At 52.6% G+C, this 16,874-nt stretch overlaps 1 long non-coding RNA gene across 1 annotated transcript in view, besides 8 other annotated features; it reads left to right on the plus strand.

The window, feature by feature from the left end:
- Positions 1-1,472: part of a biological region, named in NCBI's record as "MCS1C/MCS2 enhancer region 5' of Sox10", that runs on past the window's edge.
- Positions 462-1,152: an enhancer, noted in NCBI's record as "Sox10-MCS2 fragment used in the reporter constructs". NCBI's record gives its function as "activates a minimal E1b or c-Fos promoter in transiently transfected Schwann cells, and in otic vesicle, developing melanocytes, PNS and CNS glial cells, and craniofacial skeleton neural crest-derived populations of transgenic zebrafish" and the evidence as "EXISTENCE:reporter gene assay evidence [ECO:0000049][PMID:18773071]".
- Positions 626-1,472: an enhancer, noted in NCBI's record as "U5 fragment used in the reporter transgene". NCBI's record gives its function as "activates a minimal hsp68 promoter in cranial ganglia, dorsal root ganglia, dorsal spinal cord and trigeminal ganglia of transgenic mice" and the evidence as "EXISTENCE:transgenic organism evidence [ECO:0001131][PMID:17897962]".
- Positions 863-935: a protein binding site, noted in NCBI's record as "U5-1 Pax3-binding oligonucleotide". NCBI's record gives the evidence for it as "EXISTENCE:protein binding evidence [ECO:0000024][PMID:17897962]".
- Positions 936-1,032: a protein binding site, noted in NCBI's record as "U5-2 Lef1-binding oligonucleotide". NCBI's record gives the evidence for it as "EXISTENCE:protein binding evidence [ECO:0000024][PMID:17897962]".
- Positions 936-1,032: a protein binding site, noted in NCBI's record as "U5-2 Sox10-binding oligonucleotide". NCBI's record gives the evidence for it as "EXISTENCE:protein binding evidence [ECO:0000024][PMID:17897962]".
- Positions 936-1,032: a protein binding site, noted in NCBI's record as "U5-2 Sox9-binding oligonucleotide". NCBI's record gives the evidence for it as "EXISTENCE:protein binding evidence [ECO:0000024][PMID:17897962]".
- Positions 936-1,032: a protein binding site, noted in NCBI's record as "U5-2 AP2-binding oligonucleotide". NCBI's record gives the evidence for it as "EXISTENCE:protein binding evidence [ECO:0000024][PMID:17897962]".
- Gm10863 (predicted gene 10863) overlaps positions 997-16,874 on the plus strand; it is a 50,336-nt gene continuing 34,458 nt past the window's right edge. Inside the window, exons 1-2 of the long non-coding RNA NR_029470.1 lie at positions 997-1,110; positions 7,651-7,772. This is a non-coding gene — a long non-coding RNA (predicted gene 10863). The remainder of the gene's footprint in view (positions 1,111-7,650; positions 7,773-16,874) is intronic.

Here is a 16,874-nt window from a genome sequence, read left to right on the forward strand (position 1 = left end):
GATCCTAGCATCCAGAAGGCTGGACTGGCCCAGGATAGAGAGAGACACAGGAGGCTGAGGCAGGGTGAGAGTGCCCTACTCTTCAAGAAGGGTGAGGGGGACTTTGGGGAGGGGGTGTCTCTCACTTCCATGAAGGGCTCTTCCTCTCCCTGGAAAGGAGACCCAGTCCTGGATGTCTGGATGTGAAGTCCCTTACTCTCCCACACTGAGAAAAGACAGGAACTGCCCTGGCTCTCACAGCCCCCGCCCCCTTTCTGCCCCTCAAGCCGATTCTTTGTTCTTCCTCCCGTTGCCCCAGGGCTCCTATCCTTGGTCTCACCTCTACAGCCTAGTTAGTGTCCTTTTCTCTTCTCAGTGAAGGCACCCTTTCCTGGTTGAGTGGCTAGGCGGAACTGGGGTGCCCACGGAGGGACAAACAGAGGAGCATGGGCCACCCCACTGACAGTGTGTGGCTTCTCTGTCCCACTTAGCTAGGTAAGGCCCTAGGCCCACACCAAACAGGTACCTTCTGGAGTCGAGCTGGAACTGGGGTCTGGAGAATCAAGGCCTCAATGATTGGGAGGGCCCCAGGGTGGATAGTGGGGACACAAAGAGATAGTCACATAGGGCAAAGGCATGTCGAGGGGGTGGCAGACATTGGTAACACACACTCACACATGCTTGCGCACACACAACCAGCCAGACAATTGGGCCAGTGTGTCTGGGGCTGCAGAGCCCAGTGAATTAGGAGTTTGATAAGGGTTTTCTCTTTCTCTCGCTCGCTGGCCTTGGACAATCTCCCCCCAGTTTTCCTCGACGCCACCCCCGGCGCTGCCAACCCTCCTCCCCCCCGCCTCCCTTCTCTTCCCTGTGCCCAGACTCTTGTTCGGGGCCTTGAAACAGTGAGCTGTCTTTGTTCGAAATACAGGTGAACGGCAATCATGTGATTAACACACACACACACATAAAAAGCTTTTTAACAGCGCCCGCCCGGCCTCAGAACCGCCCGGAGAGAAGCCGCCTTGGATGGACAGAGGGACGGAGCAGCAAGCATCCGGCCTCCCCGGCTTCCCTGCAGCGGTCTCCAACTGCTGTCTGCCCGCTGCCCGCCTGCCTGGCATCTCTCTCCCGGTGGGTCCCTGTTCATCCCTCCACTCTTTGGTCCCTCCTCTTGGAGGGAAGGTCCTCCCTGCTCTCTGTGTGTCTGTGGCTGAGCCTGAGACCCCTTGAGGCATAGAGGAGTGCTGTGGGGGAGGGGGAGAGTGGGCTCAGGCTTAGAAAGCTGGCCACGAGTGGTGGTCTCACAGCCGGTCCCCTCTCTAGTCCCCTGCCACTACCCTCTTGGGCCCAGCTGCCAGAAGGGGTGTGAGTGTGTGTGTGGGGGGTCTATAAAGGACCACACCTGGTTTGCACTCTCTCCTTGTCTCTCCTCCACTCTGTACAGGTTCTCCTGAATGCTTGGTTGGACCCTGCCTACCTACCTGCTGAGAGGTGGTGCTGAGGCGGGCAGGGGAAAGATTGTGTGTTGGCTGAGGGATTCCCCCTGTGAACAAGACATCAATGAGCAGCAGGCTGGCAATCGGGATACCTTCTGCCTTGTTTTAGGCCATAGGGACCAGTTTTTTGTTTTTGTTTTTGTTTTTTCCCAGAAAGGGACAGTAAACCCTCCCCGCCCCCATTTTCTCTACAGAGTAGAGATAGGAAAGTGTGTGTGTGCGCGTGCGTGTGAGAAGACATCAGGCCTTGGAGACGTCAGGGTGACCAGGAGGGCCAGAACTACCATCTGTTTCTCTCCCAGCTGGCAGCTAGAGGGGAGGGGCTAACCCTCCATTCCTGACTCTATCCCAGGGATGCTTGTGACCCCATGCCCCACACCCTATCAAAGCTGCCCGGGAGAGGAGGGCTCCTCCCCACCATGTGTGAGGGGTGGTACTGGTGTTCCGCTCCCCAGCAGAGGGCCAAGAGTGTGGTGGAATCCAGGCTTCCTGCCACAGGCAGAGGCCTATCAGGAGCTTCCAGGGTCCAGCTCAGGGTCTTTCGAGATAGTCTCAAGTGCCCTCAGAAGATGGCCCCTGGGAGGAAGAGGGGACCTGAAATCTTCCAGTCAGATTCGAAGCTCACTGGTGATAGGCAGAGTCACCTCAGGTCAATAATACCCTGGGGTGCTGTCCTGACTGGGAGCAGGTTCCACCTATGGTCCTCAGCCCTGAGCCCAGGCTCTTCATCTGTCACATGGCAGAGGAATGTCATCCCTCCTAGCCTTGGAGGAGAGTGGGAAACCCGCTGTTTGGCAGAGCTTGAGAGAGGATGGTTCCAGGAAAATTTGAGCCTTTGCCTGAGCCTCAGTTTTCTTATGTCTTCCGGATCCCCTCATTAGGACCGGGTAAGGACAAGATGAGGGGGCACAAGGAGGGCATTTACCACCTCTGATCACAGAGGTGTAGACCACATCTGGAATCCCTGTTCCCTCTCATTTATTGTCCCCCAGGTCTGTACCCTCGCTGGGCTGGGTCCTGGGACATGGGGGGCAAGCTTGATGATTCTCAGTCGTGAGGGGCCTGAGGGTCTCTGCATTCCTGCCAGCTTTGTTTCCTGGCACCTGCTCGGGGCTGGTCTCAGGCTTGGAATCACTTACAGAGGACTCACTATGCAGCCTCAGCTGGCCTTGAACTCTCCACCTCCCACCCTCCACCCCCCACCCCCACCCCGGTCCCTGCCTTAGCCTCCCAAGTAGCTAGGATTGCAGACAGGTGTGCACCGCCTCACCAGCAGTCTGGAGTTAAAACAAATGCTGGAAAGTCGGTTTCTGCACCAGACGGGTCCACTTAGAGTGAACTTCTGGAAGGGAGAGGCAGGCACTTTGTTTTTAGCCTTCCAGTTCAGTTGGAAGGCTTTGGTTTCCTTCGGGGGTCCCTGGAGCTGCAAGGTCAGGAGGGTCCCCTGCCAGATCCAGAATCTGTAAGAAGAGTAGACAGGTCTTGAACACTGGGCCAGAGAGTCAGTAACCAAACTTGTAGGTCACACTGAGATGTCCAGGGAGTTTGAGGGCATAGTGAGGGAAAGCAGAGGCAAGCTTGATGACATCCAAGCATCCCTTGGAGACTTGGCTGGCTCTTGAGAATGCCTGGGGTGAGTGTGTGTGTACCCTTGAATAGTTTCTAGACCACCCCATCTTGGCAAGGCTGTGTCTTCCTCCATTTGGGAATAGTGGTCAAAGATGTGGTATCAGGGAGATTCTGCCATTCACAATATGTGGCCCTGGGCAGATTACTCTAGGAATTCTGGGACTTGATTTTGTCTGTACAGTGTTGGCAATTTCATACATTTACCATCTATAGCTGTAAACTATGTGTGTATAAGAGAGGGAGCAGATAACGCGCACTCACACCTACTTGGTAATGGCAGTAAGTGTTCACTAGAGAAAATAATGCAGGCGCTGGGCTGATGCTGAGAGACATGGCAGCACCTCTCTCTTCGTTCCCACGGCACAGGCACCGATCAGGCCGTAGACCACCTTCAGAAACTAGAGGCTCTGCTGGTGTTCATAGTGTCAGGGAATGAGACATGGAATCCAGGGCTGAGAGACTCCTACACACCAGGCAAGCACCCCTATCCAGCCTTCACCCTCCGGAACTTCTTAGATAACCTCTCAAATCCCAGCTTCAGACCCGTGAGGAGGCTTCCACTCCGCACCTTTATAACAGATACTTCCAGAGTCTAACTACAGAGGAGAGGATGAACCTGCCGGGCTCGGAGGGCTTCTGATATATGACTCCACTCTCTCGACAACCCCTCTGTCTGAATCTGGTATCCTTATTCTCCAGGGAAACTGAGGCACAGAGAATCTGAGGGAGGAGGGGCCTGTGCTTAACTGACTAGTTTTGAAAGACTCCTAATTGAGGCCTGGGGTTTAACTTCTCCAGTCCAGTTCCCCACCCCAATCCCCTTCCCCGGGTTGCTCCTCCCATGGGCCTATCCTTTTTTCTCTCCTGCTGGCCTGGGCTCTTGACTGTGGCCACCCAGCCCTCCCACTGGCCTCTCCTGCTATCTGCCTGCTCCAGGTCTAGTCCTTGTTTGCAGCCCAGCTGAGAGACCATCTTCTGGACACTGGTTTTCTGGAGTTCTCTCCCTCCTTCCTCCAGTGGAGAAGTGTGTATATGTGTATGCCTGCGTCCTGTGTCTTCTCTTTTGGCCCAGCTTGGTGGTCAGGCCGCTATCGTTTCCTATTGTAGCCCTCTGAGGGCAGGGTTCACTGGTCTTGGTTACCCTACAGCCCAGCATGCCCTTCTGTGCTGCTCCTTGAGTTTAATTGCTACTCAGGGAGGGAAAGAAAGGCAGGCAAGGCTTCCTGGAGGTGGAGGGCGAGCATTCTGAGGCAGGAGGCTCATGTTCCACGACCTGGCCCAACAGGGGCTCTGGCACCGCCCTGTTTCAGCTCTGAGCTGGAGGCCCAAATCTTCCTTCTTCCAACCCCACCCTCTCCGGGAACAAGGAAGTTGGGGTTGGTGCCCAGTGCTGCCTGGGGCAGCCTGGCCTCTGCCCCCTTCTTAGAAGCCCTCAGAGACGGAGACTGCCCGTTCCTGTCGTCAAACTCAGATGCCCAAAAGCCCTTCCTGCTTTCTGCCCTGAGCAGCTCAGTTGCTATGGCCTTTTGTGATTGCCTTCTGTGCAGGACAGGGCATGGGGCCAGTGGCTGGGCCAGGAGGTGATGGGGCCAGTACTGGCATTGGCTTTCCGGGTCTGTTCAACCAGACCAGCCTAGAACCCCAGAACTGGGCATAGCCAAGCCCTCCATGAATGGTCTAGACTGGAAACATGCCCCTGGAGCCCACATGTTCCAACAGCTGAAGATGCCTGGGTTGCCCTGGCTATCTTCCTCCCTCCCTGGGCCTTAGTTCCCTGTTTGTAAAATGAGGGGTAGGTAAGATTTATCTTAGAGTCTTGATAGCCCATGTCCTGCTTCAAAACAGAAGGTCAGTGCCCAACCTAGTGACTGTCCCTTGTGCTCCACATCCCTGGGTCTGCCCTGAGGGTCAGGGTCATGGGCAGACTTTATACTCTCCTACAGTTATGGAAGAAAGTCCTTTCTTTCTTTCTTTCTTTCTTTCTTTCTTTCTTTCTTTCTTTCTTTCTTTCTTTCTTCCTTCCTTCCTTCCTTCCTTCCTTTTTGTGGTTTTTCAAGACAGGGTTTTTCTGTGTAGCCCTGGCTGTCCTAGAACTCACTCTGTAGACCAGGTGGGTCTCAGACTCAGGGAATCACCTGCTTCTCCCTCCCCAAGAACTGGGATTAAAGATGTGTGCCACCACCACCTGGCACAGTTTCTACTGATGTATCGAAAGCTTCTGGTTCCAGAGTTAAGAAATTGCCTTTTGCTTAAAACATGAACCCTTCATTTTGTTTTTGTTTTAGAGACAGGTTTTTATTATATAGTTCTGGCTGTCCTGGAACTCGCTATGTGTAGACTAGGCTGGCCTCGAACTCACAAAGGAACCCTCAGTTTTTTATTAGTGTCCTTGTTCTTGCTCTGTAGCCCTGACTAGTCCAGGATTTGCTTGCTGTGTAGCCTAGGCTGGTCCTGAGCTTGCTGCCTCCTGCTTCAGCCTCTTGAGTGCTTAGACTATAGGCACATACCGCAGCTTGCCACCGTCTTTCTCTTTATTGACCACTGTTTTGGTGGATGATAATCTCACCATTCCAGAGATGACAGATTGCCGAGGGTGGCCTTAGAGGCACCTCAGCACCTGAGCAAGATGTGGCTTTCCTCAGTTCTGCCTGGTTTGACGTTTGCTTGGTGGCTGCTGGGTGTCAGGTTTGTCCACAGGGCTTGGTGCTCTCCTGTCTTCAGTGTCTTCACTTTTCCATTGCATCTGTTCTCCCTCGGGCTTCTTTCCTCCGACTCTACTCAGAACCCTCCCCGCTTCCTGTTCTCCCCCTGCCCATCCTCCACTCAAGAGTAGAGAGGGAGAAGGGCTGGCATTTCAGCTCTCCCATCCCCACACCGAGCTCCCAGCCCCCAGGCTTCAATTTACCCCTGCTCATCAATTTACAGCCAAGTCCACCCTCCCACCCCACAGGCCAGCCTGTCTCCCGACCCCTGCCCTGCTTACCCACTCACAGGGCCTTATCTCTTTTGGTTGTGACCTCATAGGTTCTGGTCGCCTCCCCTGAGGGGCTGCATGGTGGAGGTCCGCAGTGAAAGGGGAAATCACCTGCATGTAGTCGGCATGGTGGCCATTTGGGGGCCTGGGAAGGCCTGAGCTAGCACTCAAAGTGCATAGTTGTGGGTGTGAATTTTGTACCCCGATTTATCTAAGCTTTCTCAGCAAGTGGCCTATGGACTCGGTCTCTTTAAACTACCTTCTAGGCAGAGGTTAGGACCAAAGCAGATCACATTGGTAGACATGTAGCACAGCCCCTGGATCATGGTAAGGCCTGTCACTGGCAGTCACTCGTGCTAGCTCCTGTTGATTATTTTGACTTTCACAGTGGTCACTACTGTTTGTCCTGTCAAAGTGCTTCCTCTGGGTGTCCCCGTGTCCATTAATCTGGACAGAGCGAGGGTAGGTCACAACCCACTGAACCACACACAAAGGATGGCAGGTGACAGAGGTCATGTGATTGTCGGGTTTGGGACTGGACATCAGAGTGAGACTTTTGCCTCCAGGTCTTCTGAGGACATATCCAAGGGCTCTGCTCTCTGTAGGGTAAGGGAAGAACTTACAGATTATTGGGAATGGTATTCATGAATTCACTCATTCATTCACTCATTCATTTATTCATTCACTCATTCATTCATTCACTCACTCTCACTCATACATTCACTTATTCATTTACTCATTCACTCATTCATTCACTCACTCACTCATTCACTCATTCATTTATCCATTCACTCATTCATTCACTCACTCATTCATTCATCCATTTATTCATTCACTCATTCATTTACAGATACTTTCTAGACAACAGGATACTGATGTGCATGGCAAAGGAACAGTGGAGAGAGAGGAGAGGCCTGGAGCAGAGGACTTGGCTGTGGACACCGGGCTGTTCAAACAGAGGAGGCTGAGTGTGGCCACCGCAGGTTTCAGTCTTTTTAGTGCTAGCTGTCAGCAGCCTGGGCAAGGGGCTTGTTAAGGTGGAGAGCCGACAGCTCCCCACCTGAGATTCCTTGACCTCTTTTCTCAGTCACCCAGGATCCTCCCAAGACAAGGCTGACTGTGAATAAGCCCAGGACGCTTGCTCGGTTGTTTTTTTTTTCTTTTTCTTATTTTCACATGGCTCATCTCTGTCCCCCAAAAGGGAAATTGGGGTGATCAGACAGAGTTTTTGGCATGTGTTTTACTTTGATGATGTCACTCTGTAACCAGAAAGGGAGCTGAGTAGAAGTGTGGGCACCAGAGCCAGGGTGTCCAGAGTTCAAGCGTAGCCTTTGTCCCATTTCCCTGGTCAGGTCACCCAATCTCCCTGCCTGCGCCTTGATCTTCTCATCCGTAAAACAAGGATGGCAACACCTGCCTTAGGAGACTGCTGCAAAGGTTGGACAGGAAAGAGGGACAGCAAGTACTCTGTACCGTATTGGGGCAAACCTGGACGGGGGGGGGGGGGGGGTGTTGCTTTCTCTGGGTCACGTGAACTGTGGGTTAGTGTCCAATGAACCATTTCCCTTCCAGAGTGAAGATGCCCTAAGTCCAGAGCAGGGTCTGTGGGACAGGCCTAGGAGGTGTGCATGCATACCACAGGAGCTGTGCTTCACTCGGAGTGACCAACCGAAGCTTATGCCTGCCCACCCCAGGCCTGTATTCTGGTCTCTTGTCTCACCTCCCCCACTTGAGTCAGAGTGTCAGTGTCCATTTGGGGCTTAGATCCAGAGTGGCTTCACGTCCTGGAGACTTTTTCTTGGCAGGGGCAGTGGGAGGAACTATGCCTGACTCTGCTAAGGTCCCAACTCCCGTTGTGTGAGCCTTAGAGAAGCATTTGTAGGTCCATCCCGTCATTTGTGCAAGGAGAGGGGTACTTTTGCCGCCCCTAGGGGCTCTGTCACATACAGGATTGGGAACCCTCAGGTTCTACAGGGAAAGGTACATGTCTCTCACCTAGGCTGCTGTTTCAGGGCTCAGTGTGTAAGCCTACTGCAGGCATTTGTGTTTGCTGAGCTTTTTTTTTTTTTGGTTTTTCGAGACAGGGTTTCTCTGTGCAGCCCTGGCTGTCCTGGAACTCTCTCTGTAGACCAGGCTGGCCTCGAACTCAGAAATCCGCCTGCCTCTGCCTCCCGAGTGCTGGGATTAAAGGCGTGCGCCACCACGCCTTGCTGAGCTTATTAACCATGGAGGTATCTCACTAAAAATCCTCCTCTCTCTCCGTCCGTCTCCTGCAGGCCTGTTCCTCGGTCTGGGTCGTGCTAGTCCTTCCAACCCTCTGGAGTAGGACCCACACGTGCCCTCCCTGGTGGGTCCTTGCTTAGGGCTCAGCATGGATGGTCAGGTCTCCAGGCAGGATCCCTGACCCTCCAGGAGCAGAATTTTCCTCTGATGGCACATGCGACTTTTCCTTTGTAGCATATTTCAACTTACCATGGTTCCCCCTCTTTTCCCCCCAGGAGAGCAGCTTTATGGGGGAGGCATGATGGTGGTGATGGTGTTTGGCAGTGCCCAGGGAATCAAATTAGTCATTAAATAAAGTCCCAGGGGGGAGAGGCATGGGGAGCCGGGGGAGGGGGGGAGACCTAGGCTTTCCTGGATCCCTTGTATAGTGGTGGCAGCTGATCTTAAGTTCCCCTTTTCCTGGAGTTGGGGCCCTGGAATGGAGCATAGTTTACTGGGGAACCAGGCCCCTGGTATCTAAACATGGGGAGGAGGGGCTAGAGATGTGAGCTGCCCCCCCCCCCCAGGCAGTCAGGAAGGACAGGGCAGATCTGTCAGCCTCAGATGCCACCCCCCCAGGGGACCCAGCCCTGAACCCAAGGAGTCAGGGCAAGGGGGGGACAGGAAGCCCCCTGTGTCTTCCCCTCCTCCCTCCTGTCCCGCCCTCCACCCCCATTCTGGTGAGAGCTTGCAGCCCCAGGCCTTGGCACTCTGAGGACGTGGGTGGGGATGACAGAAATCCTATTCCTACCCAAATTTTTCCTTTCTGGGTTTTTGGGTGGCTACTGCCCCAGCAGCCCCTAGAGTTGTGCCTGGACCTTGAAATAGAGGGATGCACAGTGGGCACCGCCCCCTGGAGCCCACCCTGCAGGAAGAAGAGAAAGCTGGAGCCTATTCAAGCTTCCCTGGGAGGCCAGGGCCTGTTGGGAATTGCTCTGTGATCTCAGGTGGGCACAGCTCTTCTCTGGCCACCACTGCCAAGGTAGCCCAAAGCCTGGTGTCACAACAGCCTCTCTGGGGAACTTGTGAATGGAGATTTCCAGGTCCCACTTGGACTTGTAGATTTGGGTAGAACTCTATAATTTTAAAAGCTCAGCTCTGAAGATGTACCCCGGCAGGGATATTTTTGGAAGCATTGCTGTTTTCAAAGTCCCTCTCCCCAGCCTCAAAACTTCCACGATGGGGCCAGGTCCTTTCCCTAGGCTGTCTGGGACAGGGACTAGCTGCTGTACCACTGGGGCTGTAAGGTACATAGGCTGCACGGAGTGTGTGGCAGTCACCTGCCAGAGGGACACAGGATCCTGAGAGGTCCAGGGTCTGCCTGGAGCTATCTCTGTTTAACTTCCCCTCCTTAGACTCTCTTCCTCTTGACTCCTCCATTTCTTTCTGTTTTGATTCTTCTCTGTACTGTTTCTTCTTTCTGCCTCAATAATTTGTTCTCTCTCTTCTCTCCTCTTCTCTCTCTCTCTCTCTCTCTCTCTCTCTCTCTCTCTTTCTCTCTCTCCTCTCTCTCTCTCTCTCCCTCTCTCTCTCTCTCTCCAGAGCCTTTCTATTATGTAACCATTGGCTGTTCTGGAACACCTATATAGATCAGGCTGGGCTTGAACTCACAGAGATCCGCCTGCCCCTGCCTCCTGATCAAAGGTGCGTGCTGCCGCCCCTCTTTTGTTTCCCTTAGTGGTCAGTTCCCTCAGGCCTAAGGTTATCTCTTTCCCTGCTTCTCTTTATCCAGTCTCATGACCTTCAAGGTCTCTCTCTCTCTCTCTCTCTCTCTCTCTCTCTCTCCATTCCCCTCCCCTCCTGGGCATCCCCACCCTCCCTCAGACTCTTCTCTTTTTCCTTCACATCTCCCTGTCTTTCTCTGGGGTGGAGGTGGGGCTGCCTGGGGGTTAGAGAGCATGGGAAAAAACCCAACAACCACAACATGACAGGAGAGGTGACAGGCTGGACAGATCAAGCTTTCTGTGAAGGACGCCAGAGAGAGCAGGCCTCAAGGGTTGGGGCTGTCCTCCAAGCCCTCCCTCCCTGGCTCCAGGCTACCCGTGTGCCCTGGGCCACCAGCCCCTCCCTTGGCCTGAGCCCAGACCAAGTCGCCTTTTCCCATATCCAGCTCCACTCCCCACCTTCAGCCCCTTTGCTGGCTGTCCTGGACCCCCATAGCACTATTGACTGCTGGTGGCAGGACACAGGCAGGGAGGAAGGCCCTGACTGCATGGATCTGAGACTGGAAGGTTCAGGTCTGTTTGTTAACAAGCAAAGGTCGGTAGGGCAGTACCTGAGTGAGCGCAGGCCAACTTGCTCAGGGGTCCTACAGCCAGGCCTACAGATCTGGGAGAGTCACAGAGAGGTGAAGGGCCAGAGAGTGGGGTAGGACGAAGGAGAAGCCTTGTCCCTGGGAACCGTGCTGGGTGGTTCACTTGCAAAGGGGAGGGGGCCGTGTTCTTCCCTCTCTGGACTTCACTGTGGGAATTTTGGGTATAGAGCAGGGGGTCCAGCTCTCAGATGCTGGGCTGGGTCTCCTTTCTCACCCTGGGACTTGATTGCAGGAGCCATGGGCTGGGCTGGCAGTCCCTCCTGTCCTCCCTGTTCCCCGGTCTACTCTGGTCCCTGCTGGTCTTTGGTCTTTGAGAGACAGCAGAGTCGCAGTCAGGAGAAGGGTTAAGTCAGGAACTCTTGGGATGGCTCTGACCATTCCTCCGGCAGGGAACAAGGGCCCTATTCTCTGTGTGGGAATTAATAGCAAGGAGTCGACTGGGGTGTCATTCAAGCCCCGATCAGCTCCCAGAGGAATGTGAGGGAGAGAGAGAGAGAGAAAGAGAGAGAGAGAGAGAGAGAGAGAGAGAGAGAAATGGAGGCTTGAGGCACAGATATCAAGAGAAGCGCATGAGGGCCTGCTGGTCACAGTACCCATGGCATGTGGCTATCACGCCTTAAGACAGATCTTGTCTCCAAGGATGCATCTATGTCCCCACACAGCAGGGAGACCTGGTCTGGCCATCCCTCACCAAGGGTTTGGGGTTTGTTTTTTTATCATTCCTAGATGGCTGGACTCTCCATAGGATTGGCTGCTGCTCCCACTTTCTGGGATCCTCCACCTGTCCCTATTTTTGCTTAGGGGGTCCTAGGTTCACCTGAACCCCCAGGCTGCTGTGCAAGGCTGGCCTGTGCTCCTGGGCTGTGCCCTTGGTCTTGGTCCCAGGAATTCCTCTGACCTAGCTCCATGGTCAGCTCAGGCATATCCCACTAGGTGACTTCAGGATCCTTTAGTTGCCTGCATTCGAGGGGAGCATCAGGGAGCTCAGCTCACACAGGGGACAAAGCTCATCTGCTGCTGAGACAAGCCTTCCAATGTCACCCACAGCCTGGCTTGTGGCAGAGGACCAGCGGCCCCCAGAGTCATCTGAAATGTCACAGCCCAGGGCAGGCCTTGGAGGCGCTCCAGGCCACACTTCAGGTTTTGTGGGCACATATACGGAGGCCTGGAAGGGCACTAGCTTGTCCTGGGTTAGAGCTGAGCTTGGTGTTGACCCAGGTTGTCTGTCTCCAGATTAGTGTTTTGAAACACCCCACCCCCCACCCCCATGTGGAGTCTCACCAAACACAGTACGCATAGACTGTGCATACACTTGGTGCAAGACACCTGGCCGTCTGAGTCAGACACCTCATCTCTGGTTTTGTGACTCAGCCTGGCTGTATCACCCTCAGCTGGCGGCTTCATTTTCGGGGAAATGAACCGTAACAGACAGCTGGGCAGGGGTGGCGCATGCCTTTAATCCCAGCACTTGGGAGGCAGAGGCAGAGAGGTAGGCAGCCTGGACTACAGAGTGAGAGAGTGAGTTCCAGGACTGCCAGGCTTACACAGAGAAACCCTGTCTTGAAAACCAAAAAAAGAAAAGAAAAGAAATGAAACTTAACAGACATGTAACCCTTGGATAGAGCCACTATGTGTGTTTGTTTGTTTTGTTTTTATCTTTCTCTTTCTTTTTCTTTTTTTGGGGTGGGAGTGGGGACAGGGAGGTGGGGAAGGACAGGATGACAGGGTCTCTCTCTCTATATATAGACCAGGTTGGTCTCGAACTCATAGTTCCCCAGGTCCAGCTGTCTCTGCTTCCGTAGTGCTGGGATTAAAGGCATGTGCCACTGAGCCTGACTGGGCTGATGTGTGCCAGCAAGCCCATGTTATTCAGATTGAAATGATATATTTAGCTGCTTATTTGGTGCTAGGGGTCAAACCCAAGGCCTTTTGCCTTTGAGGTAAATTCTTTATCCCTGAGCGCTAGCTTAGGCCCATTACAGTTCTTGGAAGTCTGGGCTGTACCTGGTGCCCTCTAGCTAGAAGCCTTGCTCTGCACATCATTTGGCTGCTTGCAACTGCACCCAGCAGCCCCAGCCCCAAGAGTCCCATCAGTCCCTCAGCTGCAGTTTTGCTGGAGTGAGGTTCTGGGCGTCCTGAGCTCAGTGCCCTTCTGTGTCTGATAAACCACCCTGTTCCTGCCTCTCTGATGGCCTGTAGTGTGGTAGAGAGCCAGGGAACAGACCCTGTGTGGCACAATGGCAGCTCTGGAGTGCTTCAGACCTTGGTTTCCTCCTGAGTCGGCCTTAATCACCATGGGGACTGATGCATGGGGAAGCCTGGCTTCACCCTCTAAGTGTGCAAGTCGGGAGCCAGAGTCTGGAGAAGGTAGTACTTCCTGCAGCACCAGGAGATAAGCAGAGTATAGTGGTCTTTCTGCATCGGGCTGTGTATTAGTTACCTGCCTAGGAATTCTAACAAAATACTCGATAAAAGCAATGTAAGGAGAAAGGGCTTGTTCCGGCTGATATTTTTTTTGGGGGGTGCCACCCATAATGGAGGGGATCCGTGGCCACAGGAAGCGTGACTCAGTGGGCTATATTTCATCCACAGTCAGGTAGACAATGAATGCTGGTCTCTCTGTCTCTCTCATTTTAATTATGTATGTATGTGTGTGTGCGCACACATATGCACAAAGATGCCCACAGCGGCCAAAGGAGGGTGTATGCTGGCGCAGTCACAGGTGGTTGTGTGATGCCTGATGCGGGTGCTAGGAATTGAGTTTGGGTCCTCTGCAAGAGCATCAAGCTGAGTCACCCCCCCCCCGCACCCCCCCTCTGCCCCAGGCCTTCGCTTTCCTTCCTTCTCTTCAGTCCAGCCCATGAAACAGCACCGCCCACGTTCAGGGCTGTGTCTTCCCACCTAGGTCTAATCTAGATCACTCCTCAGAGCCATGCCCAGAGACTTCTCTCCTCATAATTCTAGCTACTGCCAACCTGACGATAAATATCAGCCGTCCAGAGCTGGGAGGCTGGACGCCTGCAGCCACGCTCCCAGCTGCTGCCAGGAGTCGAATGGACCTGGGTGGTTCCTTATTCCTAGCCAGGGTGGGAAGAGGATTGGCAAAGATGGTCAGTGACAAATTGATCTTCTTTTCACCAATTCTGTGACGTGGTTCACAAAGATGGAAGAGTATAGAAGGGCCATTTTGGAGTTCTTCGTTAAATAACTGACCCAGTGGCCTTTAGAGGAATCTCCCAGTGGCAGCCTCAAAGGTGGTCAGCAATGGACCTAGCCTCTTCTAAGCTCCTCCACTCCCAAACTCTGTATAGAGGCAAGGCACTAACGAGAGATGCAGAGGGTACAGGGCTGGAGAGTGTGTATACTCGATGCCTCCTGCTCAGCTTGGAGCTGTGGTGGGTGTTTGATCCTCAGGGAACACAGGCCACAGAACAATGGAAGGGAGGCCTACCAGGTCCCACCATCCCTCTTGAGTGGCTCTGAAGTTTTTGGCTTTGGCTGATGTTGTTTTCCCAACGGGAACTTTGAGAATATGGGATTGGTTGACACTTTTGAGCTAGCCCAGATGCTGGCAAGATGGAGTCTAAGAATCAGTGAAGTCTGGGTCTCAGTGGGAACCAAGAACAGGGAAGGAGCGAAGGATGCCCGGGTAGGGTTGTGGAGAAAGATGAGAAAAACTGGGATCACACAGTTCCATGTAATCTTCAGATTCACTCTGTAGTCTCTTTCTTCTTATCTATAAAGTAGGGGTGATGGAATTTATCTATAAGGCTCTAAAGGGGTGACTTGTGGGCATATGATGTTCTGGCCACTGTGCTCCGTGCCATGCTCAGAGAGCCTCAGAAGGAAGTGCTCTCTAGTTATCCTCTTGACTGAGAAACACACAGGGGCTGCAGTCAGATTGGTAGCTTGAGAAATCATGAACTTAAAATTCAACTGACCCAAGAGCCTGGCTCTGCTTTGCTCTAAGGTACGCAGATCCAAGGAAGAGATGGATGGTTAAAGACTACACAGCAGAGGTCAGCGTAGCACAGAGGCAGAAGTAGTCTTAAGCATCCTTTTCTTCGTTTATTTGAGATAGGGTTTCTCTGTGTAGCCCTGACTGCCCTGGAACTCTGTAGACCAGGCTGGCATTGAACTCAGAGATCTGCCTGCCTCTGCCTCCTGAGTGCTGGGACTAAAGGTGTGTGCCACCGCTCCCAGCTTGTGTTGGGCATCTTCTAATTCTTGATACTCATAATTCTTGACACAGGAGCCTCACAGCCCAGGGCTTGTGAATTTCCTACTGGGCTATAAAATTTTTTGAGACTGGAAGAAAAAAAAATGTCAGCCACAGGATGGATACACAAAGAAGGGGCTGGGGAGATGGTTCTGTGAAAAAGGTGTTTATCATACAACCATGAGGACATACATGAGTTTAGATCCCCTGAACTCAATACAAAACTGAGCATAGAAGCAGGCACCTATTATACCAGTGCTTCAGAGGCAGAGGCAGGGGGATCCCCAGGACTTGCTGGCCTGCCAGTGAGCTTCAGGTTCAATGAGAGATCCTGTCTCAAAGTCTAAGGTGAGAGTGATGATAAAGATACCAAATAATGACCCTGACTGTGCCCCACCCAGGAACACATATGTACACATAAAATACACAAAGATAGAAAAATAGAAATTAATGAAAATTTCTATTGAAGCCAGGCAGTGGTAGTGCACGCCTTTAGTCCCAGCATACAGGAGGACAAGGCAGGTGGATCTCTGCGTTTGAAGCAAGCCAGGTCTACCGAGCTAGTTCCAAGACAGCAAAGGCTACGCAAAGAAACCCTGTCTCGACATCTTTTTTCCTACTGAAAACCTACAAAGCTATTTTTGTTTTTGTTTGCAGCAGGTTCTCCTGTAGCCCAGGCTGAGCTTGAATGTTTGATCCTCCTGACCCCCATCCCCCAACACTGTGATTCCATGCCCACCTTCTTGTTTTGATTTTTTTAAAGTCAGAATCTGCATTAGTCAGGCTGACCTGGAAGTCACTATGTAGCTCAACTCTGGTCCAATCCTCTTGGGTGATGAGGTTCACAAAGATGGAGCAGTAAAGAAGGCTGAGTTGAGGGCTTGGCTCCATGGTCTAGAGAGAGATCCTCACAGGGAGCCTCAGGTGGACAGCAGGTGGGTCGGGACTGTTCTCAGCTCCCCCACAAGCCCTGTGTAGGGATGGATGCTAAGTAGACAGCACAGGGCTGAGGGCAGGCAGCCCGGGGTTCCAAGCCTCCTGAGCGCAGGGGGTTATAGGAAAAAGCTACTGTGTCCGCTCCATGGACATCTTTTAAAACTATGAACAGGGCTGGAAAGATGGCCGGGTGTTTAAGAGCACATCCAGCCCTGCAGAGAACCCAAGTTTGATTCCCAGCACCCCTGTCAGGCAGCTTGGAATTGCCTGGAACTCCAGCTTCAGGGGACTATGACACATGTAGCCTCCGAGGGCACCTGTTTCATGTATCCATACCCTCCCATACATGTAATTTTTTGAAACTCTCTTTAAAAACAACCCTTTTGAGACAGAGTCTCACTATTTAGACTTCCAAGAATGTGCTGTGTAGACCAGGCTGGCCTTGAGCTCACATAGCTCTGAAAGCTTCTACCTCCCAGGTGCTGGCATTAAAAGGCATGTGCCATCATGCCTGGCTAATTAAAAAAATGTTTTTAATTAAAAAAATAAACTTAACTATAAACAGATAATTCTGTTTATCTTGGGAGATGAGAAAATTCAGAGCTGTATGACACAGCACGAGGTGAGTGAGGGACTCCTGTTTGCCAGAGTCTGTGGGTGTTCAGCAAGCATAGCTATGTCCAGGGTAAGCCAAGGAGGACTTCCCGAGGAGGTGACACTTGTGTCAAAACATAATGGAGGAGAAGGGATTGAACAGAAGGAAACACAGTCCAGTGATAGATAAAGGGAAGGAAAACACATGGAGAATGTAGGTAGACGTCTGTATATAGGGCGACAGTCTTGGGTAGCAGGCTTGGGTTTTATTCTATGGGCAATCAGGAATCATAGAGACACTGAAGAGTAGGAAAATGACATGGTCACTGTGTGTGCGTGTGTGTATGTGTCTATGTGTACAAGCATGTGTGTACGCACAAGTACATGTATATACAAGTACATGTGTGTACATGAGTGTGTGTGTGTGATGCTGGGGATGAAACCCTGAGTCCCTCACTTGCTACAGGGGTT

This window comes from Mus musculus, chromosome 15, assembly GCF_000001635.26.
Source record: "Mus musculus strain C57BL/6J chromosome 15, GRCm38.p6 C57BL/6J".
NCBI lineage: Eukaryota > Metazoa > Chordata > Mammalia > Rodentia > Muridae > Mus > Mus musculus.